General features: G+C 32.9%; 1 protein-coding gene and 1 long non-coding RNA gene across 10 annotated transcripts in view; both read right to left on the reverse strand.

Moving 5' to 3' along the window:
• Positions 1–26,031, reverse strand: part of LOC123686505 (neuronal acetylcholine receptor subunit alpha-7) — a 165,312-nt gene that overhangs the window by 54,061 nt on the left and 85,220 nt on the right. The window lies entirely within an intron of this gene.
• Positions 3,183–4,267, reverse strand: LOC123686506. Its single transcript, XR_006748475.1, has 3 exons — positions 3,988–4,267; positions 3,537–3,657; positions 3,183–3,468 (listed from the first exon to the last, which is right to left on the reverse strand). It is a non-coding gene; the product is annotated as an uncharacterized LOC123686506 (long non-coding RNA).

Below are 26,031 nucleotides of genomic sequence, written 5' to 3' on the forward strand. Positions count from 1 at the left end.
TTTTGGAAATTGATACTATTCGGACCCCTCCTTTATCTCCGCAGTAATTAGAAATAATGCTGAGGTAAAAACTACGTCTGAATCAGAATTCTGCGTACAATCCAGTGGCGTACTCAATTTTTTTTTCGTGGTATGGTTTTGAAGATTCTACACAAACCTATATTTTTTTTGATGGAACACCCTATATATCATTACTTCGTTGAATTCGTTTTTTTTTTCCTTCAAAATGATGTATGATACTATATAGGTAGAATGGTTAGAAATGTTAAAAAACACTAAAACATCAAATAATGATGATTTTTTGTTAATGAGCAATGGATTTTCCATATAAAAAAAAGGTTCAATTGGATAATTTTAATTTGTGATTTTTATAAATAGTAGAGTAAGCAAACAAAGATAATACACTCATCACTAACATGAAAAACGAAACGTAGGTACCTACCTAATAGCAACAAATGAATAATACAAAAATTCATGAACATTGCATGATATCTTACAGCTTAAACTGTTCAAATTACTGTCCATTTTCCTCTAATACATAATTGACAAAACTTTTCAATACGCCTGAGTGCATTTAATATTATAAAAAGGCGGTTTTGTAAATCCTGGAAAACTGCCTCTCTTGATGGACGAAGTTCTTCGAGACTGTTATGTCTTTTACTGTAGTATATTATATGTATTAGGAGAAATGGACAGCAATTTGAACAGTTTAATCTGTAAGATATTATGCAATGTTTATGATTTTTTTTTTATTCATTTGTTGCTATTAGGTAGGTACCTACGCTCATATTAGTGATGAGTGTATTATATTAGTTTGCTTACTGTTCTATAAATAAAAATCACAAATGAAAATTATCCAATTAATCCTTTTTTTTTCATATGGAAAATCCATTGCTCATTAACAAAAAATCATCATTATTTGATGTTTTAGTGTTTTTTTAACATTTCATACCATCCTACCTATATAGTATCATACATCATTTTGAAGGGAAAAAAATAACGAATCCAACGAAGTAATAATATACAGGGTGTTCCATTAAAAAATATATAGGTTTGTGTTGAATCTTCAAAACCATACCCCGAAAAAAAAAATTGAGTACGCCACTGGATTCTACGCAAAATTCTGATTCAGACGTAGTTTTACCTCAGCATTATTTCTTATAACTTCGGAGATAAAGGAGGGGTCCGAAAAGTATCAATTTCCAAAATCACCCTGTATCTTTTGAACGGAAACAGTTATGCAAAATCTGATAAGACCAACTTGAGTTTCACGAAAAAGTAGGACAGGAACGTGAAAACCGCAAGGCTCTATCTTAAATAACAAGCGAGAAACCTAGCAGTCTCACCCAAAATGGGATGCACTGTACAGCATGACAATGTGAAAGAGGTCAAGACATACTTCGAAATGTTGAAAGAGAAGTCCTACCTCACCTGCCGTATTATCCAGACGTTGTTCCCTCTATCACTTGTTTCAATCAATGGCACACTGCCTGGCTGACCAGCACTTCAGGTCTTATGAAGAAGTAAAAAATTGGAACGATTCAAAAGATTATCAGTTTTTTCGACGCGGGATTCGTACGCTGTCCGAAATATGGGAGAATGAAGTGGTCAGCGATGGACAATACTTTGAATCATAAATGCATAACTAGTTTTTTACAATGAAGCCTCGAATTTGTACGTCTATGTGATTCTGTTCCAACAAGATAGCTTTTCAATTCCGTTGAATTTGGCTGACTGACATGTAAAAAATATTCACTTCATTGTCAATTCTGAAGTTGAAGATTATAAATTGAAATGTATATTCTGACATGAAAGATGTTTGGCAGAGAAAGACACTCAATGTCTTGTACATACCTTGTTCAAAGTTCGATCATCAGGCTTCAAAGACCATAAATTATTCATTATGTTTATTCTGGCTTCAGAAAATCGAGCGCAGCTGTAGTTATTCTCGATTCATAAATTCATAACGTGTTTTCCCGGAGTTCAGAGTTTCTCAAAAGCTAAAGTATGTTTTTCATCGTATCAGAAAGGACCAACAATTCTCACCGTAATCGAATTTCGCATCAACCGACAAAAATTCATCCTGAATAGATTAATGAGGGCGCTTTCACGCAATATCAAGCCCCATTTCTACGAGAACAATGATCCCAACGTGCCTTTATACCTACCAGCACGAATTATTTAAAATATGCACGCTTCATTTAGCACAAGCTGAAACATATTGAGTCCGCCAACTCAACCATGCTAGGTATTGATTCGAGATTAGTTATAGCTTGACGGAAGAAATTATATAGCTACGTTACTCGGGATTTATTTGACGCATTGGGTTTTTCTTCGGAGGGAATATTAGGAAAATTTTAACAGGATGACTGAGCGAGGTATTAACAAAAACTAATTCATTTTGCACTCTGCCCGTAGAAAGTTCTAGACTCATTGAATTTGGAGAAGACATACATTCAGTCGGGAAGGCACTTTTTGGTGATCTGATTTTTGTTGATAATAAATATGTAACTCACTCAGGAAGAACAATACAAGATACATTGGAAATACACGCAAAAAAATCTATTCTCAAATTGAGTGAATAATATTTGGTTGAAGTATATGATAGATTCATATATAAGCAAGAATATAATAAATTTGGGTCAAGTATACTTTATTCTCCAAATTTAAATATACCAAGTATTCCAAATAAGTATATAATATTCTTCAATTTAATAAAGTCGGTATTATTGGTCCAAAGAAAATTCTTATATTTGCTGTGAGTAAATGACTATACTTGAAATGAGTGGTTTATAAATTTCGTTTGAATATAAAATATTTTCAAGACAAGATATTGAATTCCTCAATTTCAATCATATCTTCGTTTGAAGGTAGTGAATCATATACTCGAATGAAATAATTGATATACTCAAACCAAAATTAAGTTAGTGTTAGAATAAGTATGTGATATGGTAAATTCAAAATTAATTTTATGGTTGTTCCGAAGAAACAGTAAATTTACTTGAAATGAATATTAATTTCAAATCAATTCTTTGAAATTATTCGAAAGAATAAATGCAATTATCTATCCAATCCATTAGATTTCTTAATCTGAATAATAAATAAAATACAGCATATATAAAAAACGAATTTATTTCTTGAATCATCATATAATAAATAAAAACCAACAAATAAACAATATCTACATTGGAAAAAAATTGTATTACATTTATACAAATACAGGATAAAACATTGTACTACAAAGGATTAAAAGAATATAGTTATCTCCTAAAGAATAAATTATTTAGGTGGAGAGAATTCGATATACATTCGTAAAAGTTTATCTACATCTATACAACAATTTGGAAACTTTTTGGCTATAATAGATTTTCCCCCTGATACCAAAAACAAGTTGGGCTTGGGAGTTTGATTCCTCTGTGTTGCTCTATTTTTCTGTTCTTGAATGATTTGTCCAATATCACTTGAGATCTGCAAAGAACGAAGAAATTTGTGATTAATAAATTTTATCGTGGACTTTTTCGAATGAAAAATACTACCTGGTCCTGAAGAATTATTCCAAGATTGTATCTCACTCATATCTATAGATATCTATTGATTTGCATTTTCATCAGCAAATGATAACGTAACTCCCAATTGTTCATGAACAATTTCCATATTCTGCAAAAGAATCAAATTCAAATAACATTCATCAATTATGAACAGGAAATTGTATTCAAAAAGTGCATTAATATTCCGAAAGTAATTGGAAATCTCTAGAAAATCTTTATAACAGACCCTATTAAATATTAACGCATTTGTTCTGAAAAAGTAAGAATTTTGTTGAAAATATCAATTCAAAAATACCTAGTCCTCAAAGAAATAATACAAAGATATCAAGCTGAATTACAATAGTAAAAAACACCAAGAGCATCATGAAAAGGAAAATGAAATCCGAATTAATGAAAAAAAAATTAAATGAGTTGAAATTATTTCTCAATAAAAACTTACCTTGAAATGTTCCAATCAGACACTCCATGTATCCCTAATTCCTAATTAAATTTTGCTTTTTGCAGTATGTATTCAGTATCTAACACTTATAACACAATCAAAACTTCCGTAGACCGATCAGTCCTATCACCTAAATGAGACTGAAGGGGATCGAAAGAGATATTTTCTAATGCAAACTGCACAGAGGGCGCATTTTAGTATATCTTCGAATAATATTCTTGAATCTAGTGGATGAAAGCATTTATATACTTGTATTACGATAAATACTGCCAACAGGTGGATAAGAAAGTTTTCATTGGCGCGGCATATCAAACGAGTCGAATCATGTTGACGAAGATGCAGGGAAAAGAACTCGCGTTTTAGTATATTTCGGAATGATATACTCAGATCTAGTACATGCAAATATAATTCAGATTAGGAATGGTTTATTCTGAACTGGATCATTTGAATTTTTCAAAAATCAAAACAAATTTTGTCACTCATCTTATTCAAAACGAAATCCGTGATCAAAATATTTTAGTTTTTTTTTTATTCAAATATTTCACTCATCAAGCACTTGGGTCATTAGACACCACTCAAAGGAATTACATTTTGTAAAATACATTTATACCCATTTAATAATTTTTGGCTTATTCTATATCACACATAAAACATAAACTGTTAACGATTATTCCCATATTGTGTCGGTCACGAGAACCTTGCTATCTGGGGCAATCCCAGGTGTTTGATTGCTAGTATACCTCATCACCTCATCCATTTTTGAATGTTGAAACAAAAGTTATTTCAAAAAACTGTTCAAAATTCAAATAAGATGAAAAATGTGTTTTTCTTATCATTTTTTATATTCATGATTGCTCACCAAAATCAATTTCACTTATATTTTTATGTATTATTAACACATCTCAAAAAATCACATAACTTACCTCAATATGGTACGGCTATGACAATTTTTAGCGTCAGAAACTAGATGTATTGTGAAACGGTATATCAACAAATTATCGAGTATGGCCTTTATTGAGTTGGTTAGCTACAATGAACATAAAAAGAAAAATAAAATTTATATTATCTGCTAATTCAATCACAGGGTGGAGTTCAGAAGGATTATTCACTCCCCTTCTAACACTCAAACCCTAATATTTAAATATTAAAATGAAATATGTCTCACTATGACGAAATTTTGTCCACAAAATTTCATATTTTCATTTATTATGATTAGTCTCGAACATGAAAAATGAGCAAATAGGTCTCCAATTCATCTTTGTGACTTGGGCATATTCTAATTACAACAAAAATGTATCACTCGCAATAATTATAATGTGTAAACCAATCCTTCAAAAATATAATAATGAATGAGTATATTTCAATTTTCATAATGAGTAAATGATATCTTCGAAGTCGCAATACCGTATGTTCAAACAAAATGTAGCAGTATTCTTGAATCAATAAATTTATTCCTTCATTTTGAATACATCATTTACTTGTATGGAGTATTATATATTTCTATGAAGTATATGTATTCGGTATTCTATTTATTCATTCCAAGTATACCAAATTTCTTACTTTACTTTTTCCGATTCAATATATACTTGGATCAAGTTTAATATTTCAAGAATATCCTGTTTCTTGATTTGAGAATAGATTTTTTTCCGTGTAACTGACAATCGCACACTCTCTAGGTAAATGGAAAACAGCAGATACGAATTTCATAACGATGAAAAGGACAAATTGGATAGATCGAGCTTACTATAGACCAATAATCATACTTCTTAGCAAGAATATTGGCCGTTTTGATTGCTAAATAAACTGGATCTTCAACGAAGCTGACGAAAATATTGCACTACTATCTTGCTAACAGAAAGCTCACATATAGGGAATGAGGTGTACAACATGGATGTTAAATGCGGTGTACCACAAGGATCTATAGTAGGCCTCTTTCTATTTAATATGTTTGTTTCATAAACCCTTCCAACCTCGTAATTGTAACAAGAAAATTCCAGAAGGACGTGTATACAGTTTCGAACGATGGAGAATGAAGAGAAAATCATATATCATTGGAAAAATTAACTTCGGTGCTACCAAAAGAAAATTCGAAAAGCACTCGCGTGAAGTCAGGAGTTCGAAATTGAAAATTACAGACATAAAGAAACGAAATGATTAATTCGGAAAACGAGTGCTCATAAAGTAACAGAAATAGTAATAATAGAGCATATTTTTTTATGAAAGTCTGAGTTTTACCAAACAGTTGGTGAAAATACGAAAAAATAGTAGAGCAAATTGTTTTCTTATTTAAACTCCCCAATTGACTGTCAGAATTGAGAGAAGAGTTCATTTTGTTGCTTTCTGAGTCAAATTCACCCTCAATTCAACCACCAATCGATAATGAAAGTGAAACAACAATATAACTTGCCTTTTCAGAACGTGAAAACCCCACATCAAAAACAAATATCCTCTTATAGGCTAGTGAACTTTTCAGAAAATGCATGAAATGCAAACGATGGAATACTACAATGCTTTTATTTGAACGTGACAATACAATGGACAGTGAAAATATTTCCGTATAGGAAAATGAACCAGGTGAAAGAGCGATGAACCTTTATAATACATTTATAGGACTTTTTTCTGAAAAAAGTCTGTTCCTGCGATGCGATATGCTTTCCATACTGGAATTTGATTTTAACGAGAGAAATTACTGAATGGAGATGCGAATTCTTTTGAACAGCTGATTTTCTTTGAACGTGACAACACAATGGAGTGTAGAAATATTTCCGTATAGGAAAATGAACTAGGTGAAAGAGCGATGACCTTTAATAATACACATTTATAGGATTCATTTCTGAGAAGAGTCTGTTCCTGCTATTCGATATACTTTCCATATTAGAATTTGATTTTCACGAGAGAAATTTTTGAATCAAGTTGCTTCTTTTGTCTTTTTGAACAGTCGATTTTTGTAAATGATGATGAAGTCCATGGTTTTTGAAGATATAATTCGATTTTTTAGAACGTGGAATCGACGTCAACAGGAACATTCCTGTATAAAAATTAACATCTCAAAATTGCATCGGCAGCAGGAATATTTCTTTTTGAGGAATTGAATGATAAATGATAACTTCATATTTAGAGAACTTCACTGAAAAATCCTATAGTGAACCAGAATGGTATTCGTAGAAGTCGAAATTGGATCGGCATCAGGAATATTTCTTTTCGAGGAATTAAATGACAAATGATAACTTCATATTTACAGAAATTCACTGAAAAACAGTATGGGCCAGTAAATGATCAATTCGTAGAACGAGTGCTCATAAAGTAACAGGAATAGTTATAATAGAGCATATTTTTTTTACGAAAATCTGAGTTTTACCAAACAGTTGGCGAAAATACGAAAAAACAGTAGAGCAAATTGTTTTCGAAAAAAGTTCTATAAAGATCGTGGAAATTACTAGCTACATAAGCAACTTACAGATAAGAGACTACTTGCAGAAAAGATAATGAAGAAATAGAAAGAAAGTCTATTGGAAATGATATACAAATAGCGAAAAAGTAGAATATGGGCAGTGGGCAGATCCGACTAAAAAAACTGATAAAATACTATCTCTGTGAAACATTTAATAACTACCAGTAGAAAACCTATCTGTGGTGAAATCGTTCTGTATTGTAGTTGTTATTAGCGTCGTAAATTCAGAAATAGTGTATAATAATGTCATGTAAATGTCAAGTTATTTGTTTAATAAAACTTAATTCTTAAAGGTGTTATTACTGCACTATCCGTGGGATGTTAAGCTTATCCCAAAATCCACTGTAGAAGTAAGAGGTAATATATTACCAAAGCGTCTAGGTCTGTTTGAAATCGAAACATGTGATAGCCTCTCGTTATTTAAGAAGATTATAATTTCGAGGAGTGGAGTCACTCCTATTTCAAGCATATTCAGAATTTTGGACTCAATACAATATCAATGTAACAAATGTTTGAATTTATTCTCCTCTGCAAAAACTCGACTGAACTTTCAGCTAATAACAATCGGTAATGACCAGGGCAAAACCGAGGAATATTCAATATGTGTGTTTATACAATTGTAGTCACAATAATACAAAGGATTCAACCTGACACCATTGGAAACTTGATTAGGTAACGCCAACATTAAGGCCAACTTGGGAAACTTCAATAGTGAGCACAGATTGTGTTCAGCTCTCACACAGGAAGTGAAAATTAGATCAGTGGACCTCGTATAATGCCAAAGCACATTTGAAAACAGGTCCAATTTGTTCAGTTGGCTATACTGAATGTAGCAAATGGGATAAAGAACTATTTCGTAGAGGATTGGTATGATATTTTTTCGTTTATTTTATATCAAAACATTTGAGAACAACTGCTAACAATGTTGTGCAACTATTAAGTTTTGTGTATTTCGTATTTATTCTTGTGATTCACATTGTCTGGACTCAAAATGAGTTTTTTAGCAGCGGATTAAAACCGAAAATGAAAGATTTTTTTCAACTCCTTCATATGTTAAAATGATGTTTGAAATAAACAAAGATTCTTTACATTTGTGGAGATTGAAATTTTTCAATTCCATTTCTGAAAAAGCGTGCTAGTTATCAGTTGAAAAGTGACCCTTTCTATTTAATGAAAAATTCAAAACATTGAGCTCATTATTGGCCATTTCAAATGTTGTGCTTGGTAAAATGTTCACTTCCAATATATCAATTTTTCTACCGCAAAAATGAATTCCTATGGAATAATTCATCTAAAGGATTTCAGGTAACCTTCATCGGTTCAGTACAAAGGTCGGAAAGCATAAGAGTGGAAAACTCCGAGTCAATTAGCAAATCCATAAGTTGATTGGCTGGAATGATACCGCGATATGATGGAAGTTATGCTATTTTCTAAATGAGAACAAACATTTTTCAATGTCGAATTTTCCATTGTAGATATCTCGTTCATGGTCAATCGATGGATGCTGAAGTATAAGCTACTTTCACAAACCATTAGGTAAAAATGAGTTCCACATAAAAAGTTTTTTTTGGTCTCGAAAATTATTTTTTATGCATCACGTGCAATATTAAAACATAATGCCTAGCGAGCGTTATCCAACCCTGGGGCCTAAAGGCCTCTGAATGGATGGTTTCACCCTCCGGTCGTTGTTATTTCAATAACGCAGTTGGTACATAGGTAACGATTATGGCAGTATGGCCTATCTCTGATGAAAAACCATCTTCTTTGTTTCATGGAAATGTTGGTTTATAGAACATTTCAATGGATGCATTTGAGCTTAAAACATAAAAAAAATTATTGTACGTCAAATAAAACAGGATATATAATAAAACAATTATTTTTTATCTGCGCTTTAATTGAAATACATTGTCATTCAAAAACTAGGACAAAGTTGTTAGGAATGTACATAGCTTCGACAAAAGCTCCCGTATGTAAAAAAACGAATCAAAATCGGTTCATGAGACCACAATGGTATGGAAATGATTCAAATTGATGGCTCTGTAACATCGACATCCTAGTTTCCATATGGTTAACTGTAAATGAATTTAACGAATAAACGGTAGTTTAATCCATATTTTCAAATCGAATTGAAAATAAAATTCAATCAACTGATGAAATTCAAATCCTAACCACACTTCATCGAGATTGTTTAAAATTTGTATACGCGAGTGTGAAAAGCTATAATTCTTGCAGATATCATAACTTTGAATGAGGAATACCCGCACTCGATTCAAACCGATCTAGTTGAGTTTGATGAGCTGACTTGTCGATACCCCATGAAAATTATCCTTGCCTAAGGGTTCATTTTCATTCGTTCTAGATGGATGTTTTATTATTTACTTGAGAAAATAACACATCTTCCTGAGAAAATATTGTACTTCTTGTAAGCATAATTGAATTTATGAGATATGACAGACAGACACTTTTATTCAATTTTGATTTGATATATTCAATGAAAAACCTTTGAAATTTCAACAGATACAAAATTTGAATTTCTTCTTCCTTTTCTTATTCTCTAAGTTGTTTGCCTGCGTAATGGTATCATGGTAGCTGCACACTAATTAGGGTAGGGGAAAGATATTCTCTATTGTATCTTTCTGAGAACCTTATGAATGAGAAAATTGTATGCACAAGTACCACGAAAGACCATTGATACACTAATGAAGGTACATTTATATTAAGTATTTTGACGACAAATTTTGCTAGACACAGATATAATTGCTTTTTGTCGCCACAAGTTCTAGTACAGGAGGTAGCGTTATATTTGAACAAGTGTTTCCATACCGACTGAGAATCAAAATAACATTATAGCAATTAAGTAGATCCCAATGAGGAGGGAAATTTTCCACGGAGATTCCTTGAGTCCTTTATGTGTCAACTAATCACAAAACTGTCAGAAAAGTTTTTGTGGAACGAAATCTCATCTTTCTAACACCATCAAGTGGAACCCGATCGGACTTATACAACGTGAGATTCTACATCCATCTATTGGAAAAATAATAGTTTTTTTTATTCCACCTTATATTATGCAGAAAGCTTTTTTCTTGGGGTACAGTACAGCAAGGTGAAAAAATTCCTAGGAGATGGCGAACAGGTCCAAGGATTGGTAGGATCGCGTGGAATAGGATCAGAGGGTAGACGAGGACCAGAGGGCCACAAGGACTGGACACAACCGAATACGAATATTCCTCACTGGAAAGCTCTATCACTTATTGTTTAGAATTCATGAGTATAATCATTTATTGGTAATTTCAATAAATTTATTGGTATTTTCAAGTCCAAGTTGTTGACCGCTTTTTCAATGATTCAGATATTCTATCAGGAAATAATAAACTATCTGCGTTGTTCATCCATCCAATATTGATTCTTAAATGAAGGTGAATGGTTTTATCCACGTGTACGAAATTCTTCGAGGGTGAACTTGACTTTTTTCCGGAACGTGAATGAGTTCAATTAAATCTCTCTATCCTGAGCGTATTATCTTAATGATGTCTACCGCCACTTTTTCCAAGATATCGCAAGGAAAGCTGGAAGCGAATTCTTTTACAAATTCCTCGACTCAACCGCTCACAAAGAGGTGTCAACTTTCTCTGCTCCCCTCATTCCGGTATTCTAGTTATTTTCGTAATTAACATTCAGAATTTATCTGGCGAAACAACTCTTGAACACCTGAAACCGACAGCTCCCTAAGATATAGATAGACGCGAAATATCTTAATTGCAGAACTTTAGAAAACTTTTGACAACCCCTGTCCCGTGAGCTGGAAACTTTTGTTTGCATTACTTACCGGAAAAATATCTACAACTTTTCCACGTTCATTCATACTATTCCTGATTACGAGTTGTAAGACTGGTTTACGCCATTTCGATATTCATTTCTAGACGAAAGTAATTCAAAGTCCGCAGAATTGTTCACAAACAATCTGAAAGTAACATTGCACAAAAAAAGATTCTGCTATAAAACTACTTCCTCGTGTTATACCGCTTTCATTATGTAGTCGATGGTTGAAATGAATCGATTTTTCAATACTTTTTCCAATTAATCTGGACGTAGGACTTTAAATGCTTCAAGAATTTCTGGTTTGTCTGCATAAATTCATAAAAAGTAATCGATAGGCGTTAAGTCACATGAATGAGGGGACTAGTTAACAGGACTTTCTCTGGAAATGAAGTTGTCACCTAAATGATTTTGCGATTAATTGATGGTTGAGCGCACTGTAGGGCAGGTTGCGCCGTCCTGTTGGAAACAAATGTCGTCGATAAAATATAAGTCAGTATGGTTGCATATCGCTCGGCATTCACCGTAACCTTAGCAGGTAAACCGCAACAAATAAATGGCTTGAAGATTATCTTTGCTGCACATAAGGCCATTTTGCTTATTGGCGGAGTCGTTCAACCAGAAATGAGCTTTATCACTAACACAATTCTTCGAGAAAAAAATGTTCATCTTCGTCTAGTTTCGAATTAGTCCAATCAGCAAAAATGCTACCTAAACTATGGTCAGTTGGCTTCCATTCTGGCTCGAGTTGTAGTTTAGAGACATGTAGCGACAAAGGTCAACAAGTTGAGAACGGCGACGTATTCTCTTCGGTAGGAACATTTCGTTGTCTTGTTGATGGTTTTGAATCGAAGAGAGTAAAATTATCGCGGAAACGATCAATAACTGCACGAATTTCTTGCTCACAAGTCCGATTATGTTGACCGTAAAATGAACGAAGTGCTCTTTGAATTTGAACTAAATTTCCAAAATTTGGAAGCGTTTTTCTGGCGTTAAACGATTCATGATGTATTGTCAAATCTTACTGAACAAAAATGTCAACACAGTTTGACATTCCTAACTGTCAAACCAAAGACAACAACCATCGAAACTTCTTATACAGCTAAAAATATGGTACTAGATTACTCTTTTGGTGTCTAATTTTCTGCAATCGGAGGCTTGTTAGCATAGAAAGATAGACATATTTATTAGAAGAATATCCAAATTACGACAGGTTACAAGCAAAAATAAATGTATATGTATACTCATTAGTATATATACAGAATTATGAAATAGTTGTGGAAATATTGAATTCCACCAGAAAATAGAAATTGTTTAATTTTTTTCAGTCACTTCACTTCCAGCTCTCTTCGTGCTCAAGGAAGTCAGCTAATTTTCTGGTAGTAATTTTGACTTCATGTTGAATTCTCCTTTGTATCTTATATTCCAATACATTAATGGCAATCGGATATCTCTTCATATCCTCTCCTATTTTACTAATTTCTGCCATGACATGAACAATGCATCTCGTATTTGAATCTTGAAACTGAATAGTCCCTTCACTAAAAGTTTTGGATGAATGATTAATTTTATATCAGCAACACCAGCGAATAAAATCCTTTTTCAACTTCTTTTCAATGGGTTGAGGCATTCTGTGAAATAGAGGAAATATTGGATCTTTGCGTTCAACTTTGTATTTCATGAAAACAATTCGGTGGAGTAATTCATTCTCAATTTTCCCAACAAGAAAATAAGTTTCAGCTACTTCACTCTTCCAGCAATTCATTGTATTATTTTCCATAGCAGATGGAATATTATGTCGAAAATTGCAGTTTCAGATTATAAAATCTTATGACTTGTGGGATTTATATCCTTGGAAAAGCGATATCGAAACTCATTTTACATGTATATTGAACTGAATCATAAAAGTGCCTGCCTTAAGAAAATGGTTTCCTGAAGGAATAATTCGAACAATATAATGTTTCATATTCAACTTTACCCTAAAGTGGAAGAATGATGCATACTGAATATAACAAGGAACACTCATTTCTCATTTCCTATTTGCATCTAGCTGGAAATTTCAAATGCAAACGGCTTCACATAATGAATTTTCAACAACTCTTTTCCTAGAAATTATACACATTGTTGAAGCTTGTTTTTTCAGTGACAACACTTTTCTGGCGCGATTTCCCCTAAATGAAGATTCTCCAAGCATAACATCTAAATTTTTGTTGTTTCATTTCAATAATTGAACAACACCCGAATTTCTCTGAGGATTACTAAGTCCATAATATAATTTTCAATTTATCTGATTATTCCCCAACTTTCAAGGAGTCGCTTAGGAGTGTTTGTTATAACCTAACCTAACCTAACCATCGTATGAAAGAAAATTGTACTTCCATCTTGAATTATTTTCTCATTCGAATTCCCCAATTGACTGCAAGAATTGAAAGAAGAGTTCATTTTGTTGCTTTCTTAATCAAATTCACCCTGAATTCAACCCCAATCGATAATAAAAGTGAAACAACGATATAACTCGCCTTTTCAAAACGTGAAAATCCCACATCAAGAACGAATATCCTCTTATAGGGTAGTGAACTTTTCAGAAAATGCATCAATGATGGAAAATCCCAATGCTTTTCATGAACGCGACAACACAATGGACAGTGGAAATATTTCCGTATAGGAAAATGAATCAGGTGAAAGAGCGATGACCCTTTATAATACATTTATAGGACTTTTTTCTGAAAAAAGGCTGTTCCTGCTATGCGATATCCATTCCATACTGGAATTTGATTTTAACGAGAGAAATTACTGAATGGAGATGCGAATTCTTTTGAACAGCTGATTTCCTTTGAACGTGACAACACAATGGAGAGTAGAAATATTTACGTATAGGAAAATGAACTAGGTGAAAGAGCAACGACCTTTTATAATACACATTTATAGGATTCATTTCCGAGAAAAGTCTGTTCCTGCTATTCGATATCCTTTCCATACTGGAATTCGATTTTAACGAGAGAAATTACTGAATGGAGATGCGAATTTTTTTGAACAGCTGATTTTTTTTTGAACGTGACAACACAATGGCTAGTAGAAATATTTTCATATAGAAAAATGAACTAGGTGAAAGAGCAATGACCTTTAATAATACACATTTATAGGATTCATTTCTGAGAAAAGTCTATTCCTGCTATTCGATATCCTTTCTATATTAGAATTTGATTTTTACGAGAGAAATTTCTGAATTGAGTTGCGAATTCTTTTTGAACAGTTGATTTTTGTGAATGATGATAAAATCCATGGTTTTTGAAGACATCATTCAATTTTTTAGAACTTGGAATCGACGTGAACAGGAATATTTCTGTATAAAATTAACATCTCAAAATTGCATCGACAGCAGGAATATTTCTTTTTGAGGAATCGAATGACAAATGATAACTTCATATTCAGAGAACTTCACTGAAAAATCCTATATTGGGCCAGAATGGTGTTCGTAAAAGTCAAAATTGGATCGGCAGCAGGAATTTTTTTTTTGAGGAATTGAATGACAAATGATAACTTCATATTCAGAGAACTTCACTGAAAAATCCTATATTGGGCCAGAATGGTGTTCGTAAAAGTTAAAATTGGATCGGCAGCAGGAATATTTTTCTTTGAGGAATTGAATGACAAATGATAACTATATTTCCGTATAGGAAAATGAACTAAGTACAAAAGCAATGACCTTTAAAAATACACATTTATAGGATTCATTTCTGAGAAGAATCTGTTCATGCTATTCGATATCCTTTCCATATTAGAATTTGAATTTCACGAGAGAAATTTTTGAAGCGAGCTGCGTTCTTTGGTCTTCTTGAACAGTTGATTTTGTGAATGATGATAAAATCCATAGTTTTTGAAGATATTCGATTTTTTAGAACTTGGAATCGACTTCAACAGGAATATTTCTGTATAAAAATTAAAATCTCAGAATTGCATCGGCAGCAGTAATATTTCTTTTTGAGGAATTGAATGGCAAACTTCATATTTATAGAACTTCACTGAAAAACAATATAGTGTGCCAGTAACGATATCAAAAAGTATTTTTTTCAGGGGAAAATCATGGAGGAAGAGAGGTCTATCATTTAAATTCAGGATCTAAAATATCGAAAAATTGAATTGTCAGCAGAAATATTTCCTTTCGAGGAATCAAATGACAAATGGTTACTTTAGAATTCAGAATAACTTTTCTCTCGAAATTTTTGGAGATATTTCATGAAATATGAAAATATTTGCATATCAAACTGGGCTATCAGGCATTCTCAGTTCAATTGTGTTGGTAATTCTCGGTGTAATATGAATGATCTCATCAACCTGCATCACCAGATAGGGTCACAATATCCCACAGAACAACCGTGTGCTATTGAATAAATGAAATCTACACAAGTTTGGGCTTTATTAAAATTTTACATAGCACCTCATACACGAAAGGATTTTCATTCGATTTTTTGACGGAATCCACAGAAATTTTTATGACTTGTATATACATGATATTCCGGAAAGAATCAATTTTTATAGGCTTTTTGGTAAAATAGAAAATATTGACCAATTCATAGACCTCCTTTCTGAATTTTTTCGATAGGAATGATATATTGAAAATGGTTTTTGCTACAACTGCACAAATTTGAATAATAAAGGAAATTTACTTAATTCGAGTTGACAATATTTATGCATGTCTTGCGTTTTCATAGAAACGACTTTTCAAAAGCCCAATTTCATTGGACTATCAAGAGAGGTGTGGGTAAAGAACAGTGAGAAATAATATTTCTCAAAGTATGAGCAATACAGAGTTTTAAAATTCAGTAAACTATAAAGAATAAGCGACACTATGTACTTTTTCATGTCATTTGTGTTCTGTACGATGCTTCAATAACGTTAAGAAATTGTTAAATTGTTTTTTTTTTAATAATTTGTGAATACTGAAAAAATGTCAGAATTAATGAACGACGTTATTTAATGAATCGGCTCACTAATTGTCATATTCTACACTATCTGAAAAGTGAATATATTTTGAACAATACAAGACTACCAGTAACGAGTACTGAGGCGAGTGTATTTATTATTATCTTATCAACTGAGAAAAGCCGTCCATGGATTTTTTCTAAATGTCTCTCAGTATTCACAAATGAGTACTGATTTGATGAAACAATTTAAAAATTTCAAAAACTTGTTGCAGCATGTATTTCTCTATGATTGACATACTGAATGGAAATCACATAATAAATAATAAACAAGAATTGATTGACTCAATATTTCCGCAAATTGAATTCACGTCTGCGTAATCTAAATCACATTTCAAATCATCGAAAAAAAATTTCAATGAGAAATCCATATAAGAAAGGAAAAAGATGAAATAATAATTAAGTTCAATAATATATTCTTGTTCAAGTTTGCTTTGAGAGATTTTAGTCGGGGTATTCCACTGAATGGAAGAATCTCCATATTTCCTTCTACTGAAACAAGATGAAATTACTAATGATGAAATCCTACGTTGACTGTTGAAGCTCAGTGTTATTTTAGGTTCGTTGGTTCTACTAGAGATAGGGACATTTAGACCCGAAATCTTTCTCTGATTTTGTAGTGAGCTCTTAATTGAACCTTCTTCGAATTGTTATTCCTCTCATCAAATCTACTCTTTTTGCTTGATTAAGTAACCCCAAATGGCGTGGTATATCTGGATGTTACACGATAAACATTTTCGATTGCTATTGCTACATAACACTGCTAGTTTTAGAGTGAATTGAGGAAATGCATTCAACGACTAGTAAAAACAGCACGTGTTCATTATATGAAGTGATTAAATGAGATTTTGTGTAGTTTATTTTGTAATGCCGCCTTGATGTTACCTTGGAGACGTTTCAAATCTGAATGAATTTGTAGCGAATTAGCGTATCACGGTCATGAAATATGGCAAACACGGAATATAGGATAACGTACTAGATTCAGTGATAATGAACTTTTCCATTCTGCAGTTTCACCTGGATTCTCTTCCGATGTCAGGTTCGAGTAATTGCGAGAAATTCGAATCATATTGTTGTATGAAAAGGATGGATGATTTAAAAGTTCGAATATAGGTCGTCAACTATAAGGTTAACGACCTCGCTCGCGATGTCTTTTCAGACTTTTCCGAAAAACGCTTTTTGTTAAAATAGAAAATATTGACCAATTTATAGGCATCCTTTTCTGAAGGATTTCGATAGGAATGACATATTGAAAATGTCGTCCATGGATTTTTTTCTAAATGTCTCTCAGTATTCACGAATGAGTACTGATTTAATAATAATAATAATCGTCTTTATTTATTTATATATGGAAGAATTGAATGATATGTGATTATTTGTTGTTGTCTGACACTTTTTTTTCCTACCATTTGTAGTATTTAGAAATAAAGATCTTTTCTAGTGTATTTTATTTGTTCGAAAGTTTAGCTTACGTTACTCTTACAACTTAACCCACAATATAATAATATATCCTTCAATCCTAAACAAAAAAAAAAGATTAACAAGAAGAAAAGGACATTAAACTATTTTATACTACTATTAAGGAAGCAGTAGATCCCTGGCTGAATAGATGTGATTTTTTAATATTTTGTTGCTTTCATATCATGATCGACATAATAGTAAATGAAAGGGGTCTGATATGAGAGGGAACTCTTAAATTTATATATTATGTGGCGTGGGATACTGATACCTGACGAACTGTGGACATTGATCCTTTGCACATTTCGTTTATATGTAATTTTTTGATGCAGGTATGGGGGTTGTCTCAGCTGAATGATTTCATGAATGAAACATGATAGATCCAACCCATAGAATTTATGCAGCCAGAGGTTGGAACAGTCCTCCTCAAATTCAGCACCAACCGACAACAACGATTCTGAACAGTCCTGAATCGAACGCATCAAGGAAGAGGCCATAAACTACATGACAGACATTCAAATAATGATAAGACGAGTTGATCACAGAGCATCATTTTTATACGTTCATGAAGAAAATTTCGACTATTATAAATAAGTCTGAGGGATGAATAGGCTCTCTTGATGTAAGCAGAGACATGATCTGAGTATTTCAATTGAGAATCAATATACAACCCAAGTTTTTAACTGTTTTCAATGGCTTCAAAATCTTGTTGAGAACCCTGACAGCAAACACAACAAGCTTGGAGATAGCGTAAGCGTTTCTAATTATCAATAAATAAGACTGAGTGTAGAATATGATTCCTCGCCTTCCTTTTTTGATGAAACAATTTGAACATTTCAAAACGTTGCTGCAGCATGTATCCCCCTATAATTAAATGACATAACCTACTGAATAAAAATCACATAATAAATAATAAACAAGCAATGTTTGACCCAATATTTCTAAAAATTCCAAAAAATAATTCGAATTCACGTCTGCATACCTAATCTAATTCACATTTCTCTCCATTTACAAATCATCGAACAAAATTTCAATGAGAAATCAACATGAAAAAAGAAAGAGACGAAATAATAATTAAGTTCAAAACTATTTTTTTGTTCAAGTATGCTTTGAGAGATTTGAGTCGAGGTATTCTGTACACTGACTGGAAGAATCTCCAAATTTCCTTCTACTGAAACAAGATGAAATTACAAATGATGAAATCCTACGTTGACTGTTCAAGCTCAGTGTTATTTTAGGTTCGTTGGTTTCACCAGAGATAGGGACATTTATACCCGAAATCTTTCTCTGCTTTTGTAGTGAGCTCTTAATTGAACCTTCTTCGAATTGTAATTTCTCCCATAAAATCTAATCTTTTTGTTTGATTAAATAACCCCTAATGACGTGTTATATCTGAATGTTACACGATGTACATTTTCGATTTCTACATGACACTGCTAGTTTCAGGGTGAATTGAGGAAATGCATTCAACGACAAGTCGGAAACAGCAAGTGTTAATTAAATCAAGTGATTAAATGAGATTTTGTGTAGTTATTTTGTAATGCAACCTTGATGTCACCTTGGAAACGTTTCAAATCTGAATGAAGTTGCAGCAAATTAGCGTATCACGGTCACGAAATATGACAAACACGTAATATAGAATAACGTTCTATATTCAGTGATAATGAACTTTTCCATTGTGCAGTTTCACCTAGATCCTCTTCCGATGTTAATTCATTAGTCGCTAGTCATCTCTTTAATTGATTAAAACGAATGGAGTCACGTAATTGCGAGGAATTCGAAACATATTGTTGTATGAAGAGGATGGACGATTTAAAAGTACGAATATAGGTCGTCGACTATAGAAATAAGGTCAAAGAACTCGCTCGCGATGTTTTATCAGATCTTTCCGACAAACGCTTTTTGGTGAAATGGAAAATATTGACCAATTCATAGGCATCCTTTTCTAAAGATTTTGATAGGAATAATATATTGAAAATGGTTTCACTGTCAATACTGTGTCCTATTTTTGACTATATATGACAATTGTGTTCAGTACGACGCTTCAACAACGTTAAGAAATTGTTAAATTGTGTTTTTAAATAATTTGTGAATACTGAAAAGAAAAACCGAATTCATGAACGACGTTATTTAGTTGATCGGCTCACTATTATTCAGTTTCTAAAGTAATTGGAGAGTGAATTTATTTTGAACAATACAAGAGTACCAGTAACGAGTACAGAAGCGAGTGTATGTCGTCCATGGATTTTTTTCAATGTCTGTCAGTATTCACATATGAGTACTGATTTGATGAAACAATTTCGAAATGTTCTGAAAGTTGTTGCGGCATGTATCCCTCTATAATGAATAAAAAACCCCTGAAATAAAAAATAAATAAGAACTGATTGACCCAAAATTTCCGAAATTTTCCCAAAGAAAAAATTGAATTCACGTCTGCATTCCTAATCTAATTCACATTTCTCTTCATTTGCATATCATCGAAAAAAAATTCAATGAGATATCGACTCGAAAAAGGAAAGAGACGAAATAATAATTAAGTTCAAAAATATTTTCTTGTTCAAGTATGCTTTGAGAGATTTCAGTCGGGGTATTCTGTACACTGACCGGAAGAATCTCCAAATTTCCTTCTACTAAAACAAGATGAAATTACTAATGATGAAATCCTAAGTTGACTGTTGAAGCTCAATGTTATTTTAGGTTCGTTGGTTTCACCAGAGATGGGGACATTCAGACCCGAAATCTTTCTCTGCTTTTGTAGTGAGCCCTTAATTGAACCTTATTCGAATTATTCCCCTCATCAAATCTCCTCTTTTTGCTTGATTAAATAACCCCTAATGACGTGTTATATCTGAATGATACACGATGTACATTTTCGATTTCTACATGAAACTACTAGTTTCAGGGTGAATTGAGGAAATGCATTCAACGACAAGTCGGAAACAGCAAGTGTTAATTGAATCAAGTGATTAAATGAGATTTTGTGTAGTTATTTTGTAATGCAACCTTGATGTCACCTTGGAAACGTTTCAAATCTGAATGAATTTGTAGCAAATTAGCGTATCACGGTCACGAAATATGACAAACACGTAATATACGAGTAGGATAACGTTCTATATTCAGTGATAATGAACTTTTCCATTGTGCAATTTCACCTAGATCCTCTTCCGATGTTAATTCATTAGTCGCTACTCGTCTCTCTGATGGATTAAAACGAATAGGTTAGCGTAATTGCGAGGAATTCGAAACATTTTGTTGTATGAAAAGGATGGACGATTTAAAAGTACGAATATAGGTCGTCGACTATATAAATAAGGTCAACGACCTCGCTCGCGATGTCTTTTCAGATCTACCCGACAAACGCTTTTTAGTAAAATAGAAAATATCGACCAATTTATAAGTATCATTTTCTAAAGTTTTTCGATGAAATTGATATATTTGGAATGGTTTTAATAGCAACAATGTGTACATTTTTTGAAATTTTATGTCATTTATTTGTGTTCAGTACGACTCTTCAACAACGTTAAGAAATTGTTAAATTGTGTTTTTTAAAAATTAAAAAAAAAGAAAAACCGAATTTATGAAGAACGTTATTTAGTTAATCGGCTCACTATTCTTCAATTCTAGACTAATTGGGAAGTGAATTTATTTTGATCAATACAAGAGTACCAGTTAAGAGTACAGAGGGAGGTGTATGACGTCCATGGATTTTATTTAATGTCTCTCAGTATTAACAAATGAGTACTGATTTGATAAAACGATTTCTAAATATTCTGGAATTTTCTGAACGTTGTTCGGCATGGATGATTAAATGACATTACCTACAGAATAAAAAACCCCCAAAATAAACAATAAACAAGCAAAGGTTGACTCAATATTTCCGAAAATTTCGAAAAGAAAAAAATTAATTCACGTCTGCATACCTAATCCAATGCACATTTCTCTCCATTTGCAAATCATCCAACAAAATTCCAATGAGAAATACACATGAAAAATGAAAGAGACGAATTAATAATTCAGTTCAAAAATATTTTCTTGTTCGAATATGCTTTGAAAGATTTGAGTCGGACTATTCTGTACACTGCCCTTAATCAACGTTAATAAATTGTTAAATTGTGTTTTTTAATAATTTGTTTATACTAAAAAAAAACCGAATTTAGGAAGAACGTTATTTAGTTGATCGACTAATAGACTAATAGGAAAGTGAATTTATTTTGAACAATACAAGAGTACCAGTAACGAGTATATAGGGAGTGTATGTCGTCCATGGATTTTTTTAATATCTCTCATTATTCACAAATGAGTACTAATTTGATGAAACAATCTCTAAATATTCTGAAATATTCTGAACGTTGTTGCGGCATGTATGAATAAATGACATAACCTACAGAATAAAAAACCCCTAAAATAAACAATAAATGAGCAATGATTGACTCAATATTTCCGAAAATTTCGAAGAGAAAAAATTAAATTCATCTTCATACCTAATCTAATTCACATTCCTCTTCATTTGCAAATCATCGAAAAACATTTCAATGAGAAATCCACTTGAAAAAGGAAAGAGACGAAATAATAATTAAGTTCAAGAATATTTTCTTGGTCAAGTACGGTTTGAGAGATTTTAGTCTGGGTATTCTGTACACTGACCGGAAGAATCTCCAAATTTCCTTCTACTAAAACAAGATGAAATTACTAATGATGAAATCCTACGTTGACTGTTGAAGCTTAGTGTTATTTTAGGTTCGTTGGTTTTATCAGAGATACGGACATTTAGACCCGAAATCTTTCTGTAATTTTGTAGTCAGTGATTGAACCTTCTTCTAAAAGTTATCTCTCATCAAATCACCTCTTCTTGTTTGATTAATTAACCCCTTATGACGTGTTATATCTGAATGATACACGATGTACATTTTCGATTTCTACATGACACTGCTAGTTTCAGGGTGAATTGAGGAAATGCGTTCAACGACAAGTCGGAAACAGCATGTGTTAATTAAATCAAGGGATTGAATGAGATTTCGTGTAGTTTATTTTGTAATGTCTCCTTGATGTAACCTTGGAAACGTTTCAGATCTGAATGAATTTGCAGCAAATTAGCGTATCACGGTCACGAAATATGACAAACACGTAATATAGGATAACGTTCTAAACTCAGTGATAATGAACTTTTCCATTGTGCAGTTTCACCTAGATTCTCTTCCGATGTTAATTCATTAGTCGCTAGTCGTCTCTTTAATTGATTAAAACGAATGGGTTCGCGTAATTTCGAGAAATTCGAATCATATTGTTGTATGAAAAGGATGGACGATATAAAAGTACGAATATAGGTCGTCGACTATATAAATAAGGTCAACGACCTCGCTCGCGATGTCTTTTCAGATCTTTCCGACAAACGCTGTATTCAACCAACTATAAAATAACGAACCGCACAATAGACTGAAATCCTAGGAACACACAATGCCGTTTCAGGTGTATTTTCTTTTGCTTCATTTGTCGAAGACGTTGCTGTCATTGTTCCATTCCTACCTCACGTTTTCCACAAACTGTTGTCGCTGGAAATATCTCAGTTATATCCTTACTCGTAAAGTTTTGTTTTATTGTGTATTATATTAAACTTCGTCCGAGAGGAAATTCGCTGATTATGTTTTCGGTAGTGTAGAATCCAATAATCGCATGAACTGAGGCAATAAGAAATGTTGGACTCACTTTTATAATTCTTAAGTTGATTGAATGAAATTTGGGACCCTTCAGACCGTATCCATAACACAGGCCAACAAAATGAAAAAAAAATTGGTGCCAGAAATCTAACATCTGATTTTAGATGATTTTAATGTGCTGATTCCAAAAATGCCACCAGATTTTTTCTATCAGCTCTAGTTTTTGAGATACACGTTACAGGTTGAATGATATATTTTTTTCTGATAAAGGACAACAAATAAAGAGATAAATATGTACTTAATCGTCAAAATAGAAATTTCCCAGAATCTAATTAGCCAAATGGATACCTGGAATTGTCCCTGACCCAATGTTCCTATACTAGGAACTACTCAATACAATGCGCTCTTAATTACTTTTATACCTGTAATTGCCTATGACCCGATCCTTCTATACCTGCTTGGCTGTACTTGATTTAGTATATTACTGAGTTTTCCCAAGTAAAGTTGCGCTATCATTTTGTGTAAATTTTGGTCGTTTTGTAGTATCAAGACACTAAACTGAAACAATGGCATCCACAAGCAGACGTACCTGTGTAAATCATCCCGATGTTTTTTGTTATGTGTGTGGTGAATACACTTTGAAAGAGAGCAGAAAAACGATTTCTGACTTTGTGAAAAGAGCTTATTTTGCCTATTTTGGCGTTCATTTAGGAGATCAAGATAAATCTTGGGCCCCACATTTCATATGTAAAACATGTGTTGAACATTTGCGACAGTGGACAACTGGAAAGAGGAAGTGCCTAAAGTTTGGTGTACCAATGGTTTGGAGAGAACCGCGGAACCATCATGACGACTGCTATTTTTGTCTCGTTAATATTAAAAGCATAAATAAAAACAATAGACACAAATGGACATATCCTGATCTAGATTCTGCAAGAAGGCCTGTAGTGCATTCGGAAGAAATACCCGTTCCATCATTCAGCAGTCTACCCGAACTGACAGAAGATGATTCAGAAACATCAACGTCTGACGAAGTTAAAAGAATTCAATCAGAAAACGACAGCGATTTTGAAGCAGATTTAGCAACTCCGCAGTGTTTCAATCAAGAAGAACTAAACGATCTTATAAGAGACCTGAATCTCTCAAAGGAATCCGCTGAATTATTTGCATCCAGATTAAAAGAAAAAAATCTACTTTGTCGAGGTACTAATATTACATTTTATCGTAAAAGAGATAAGATTCCACCAGGATATTAAAACTATGGAATATCGTTATCAAGGACGATGGGATAGCCACATGATGGCGGACTACTGCTGGAGCCTTCAGCGAGACTGCCCCAGTAAACTCCATTCAAGAAAATCGTATAAAAGAAAATTTTTATGTGATTAGTGACTAATGTAATTATGTAAATTAAGTTTTTGCAATAAATAATTAAATCCATGTGTCTTTGTTTTTTTTTAACTGTCAATAGTAATATTATATATTATAACAGTTATAACGTAAATTATATACACAATTTTTTTAAAAATCTCAAAAACTAGATCTGATAGACAAAATCTGAGAATTTTTTTACATTCTGCATCCAAAAATTACTCAGGAACAGTTAAAAAATCGCAGGCACCAAAATGTGTGTTGGCCTGTGTAATTCTTTATTTCATTGGATAAGAACTCGAATGAGAATAGAAACTATCAAAAAACCCTTGTTACTCAATTAGGCAATAGGAAAAATAACAAATCAATCATCACTACACTCCTGTCCAGGGAACGAAATTTAGATCTAATGAAGAAGTGATTGAAGCCTATTTCGAAAGCAAATACGAATCTTTTTACTGAAGAAGTATTAAAAAGTTAGGAGCGCCGGAGTATTTATATCACTCTCTCCCTCTCTCTTTATTTGAAGGGGAGAATGAATTATGTATGAGTATGAGCTCAAAACTGGCGTTCCTGAAGGATCTAATCTAGGTCCATTATTGTTTGTCATCTTTACGAACGATCTTCTATGTTCTCTTAGTTGCAAGGCTTCGGTCTATACGGATGATTTGAAGCTATATCGAACTGCTAATGTTTTGCGTCTTCAATCGAGTATGGAGTTCATCTATGGATGGTGCTTGAGGAATGGTATCATTTCGAATTTCTTTAAAGTTACTTATCATATTAGGGACCACGGGACCACCTGTTTGCTGCTGAAAGCCGCTTTCGTGACCTGGGAGTCCTATTTCACAGTGATTTGAGGTTTGTCCCACACGTTGAAGAAAAATGTGCCTCTTTTTGTAGGAATTCGGGATTCCTCTTCAGAAGCTTCAGGGAATTTGTCTACTCTTAGGAGCGTTTACTTCTCGCTTGTTGTTAGCAAGTTGGAATATGCTAATTTGATATGGTTTCCAATATATGCAACTTATTTCACTCCGGCTGAGCGAATCCAGAGGAAATTTTTAAGGTATGTCATGTTGAGGAGGACGGGGAGGTATCTTGAGCCTGGTGATGATCTTTCGAGTATCATGGAGGGAATAGGGATATTAACTCTCCTTACATGTCAGACCTTGCAAATCTCACATCAAGTATGAATATCCTCTTATAGAGAAGTGAACTTTTCAGAACATGCATCAATGATGGAATATAACAATGATTTTCTTCGAACGTGAAAACACAATTTTTCTGAGGATTGCCAAGTCCGTAATATAAT

Source organism: Harmonia axyridis, chromosome X (genome assembly GCF_914767665.1).
Source record: "Harmonia axyridis chromosome X, icHarAxyr1.1, whole genome shotgun sequence".
Classification (NCBI taxonomy): Eukaryota; Metazoa; Arthropoda; class Insecta; order Coleoptera; family Coccinellidae; genus Harmonia; species Harmonia axyridis.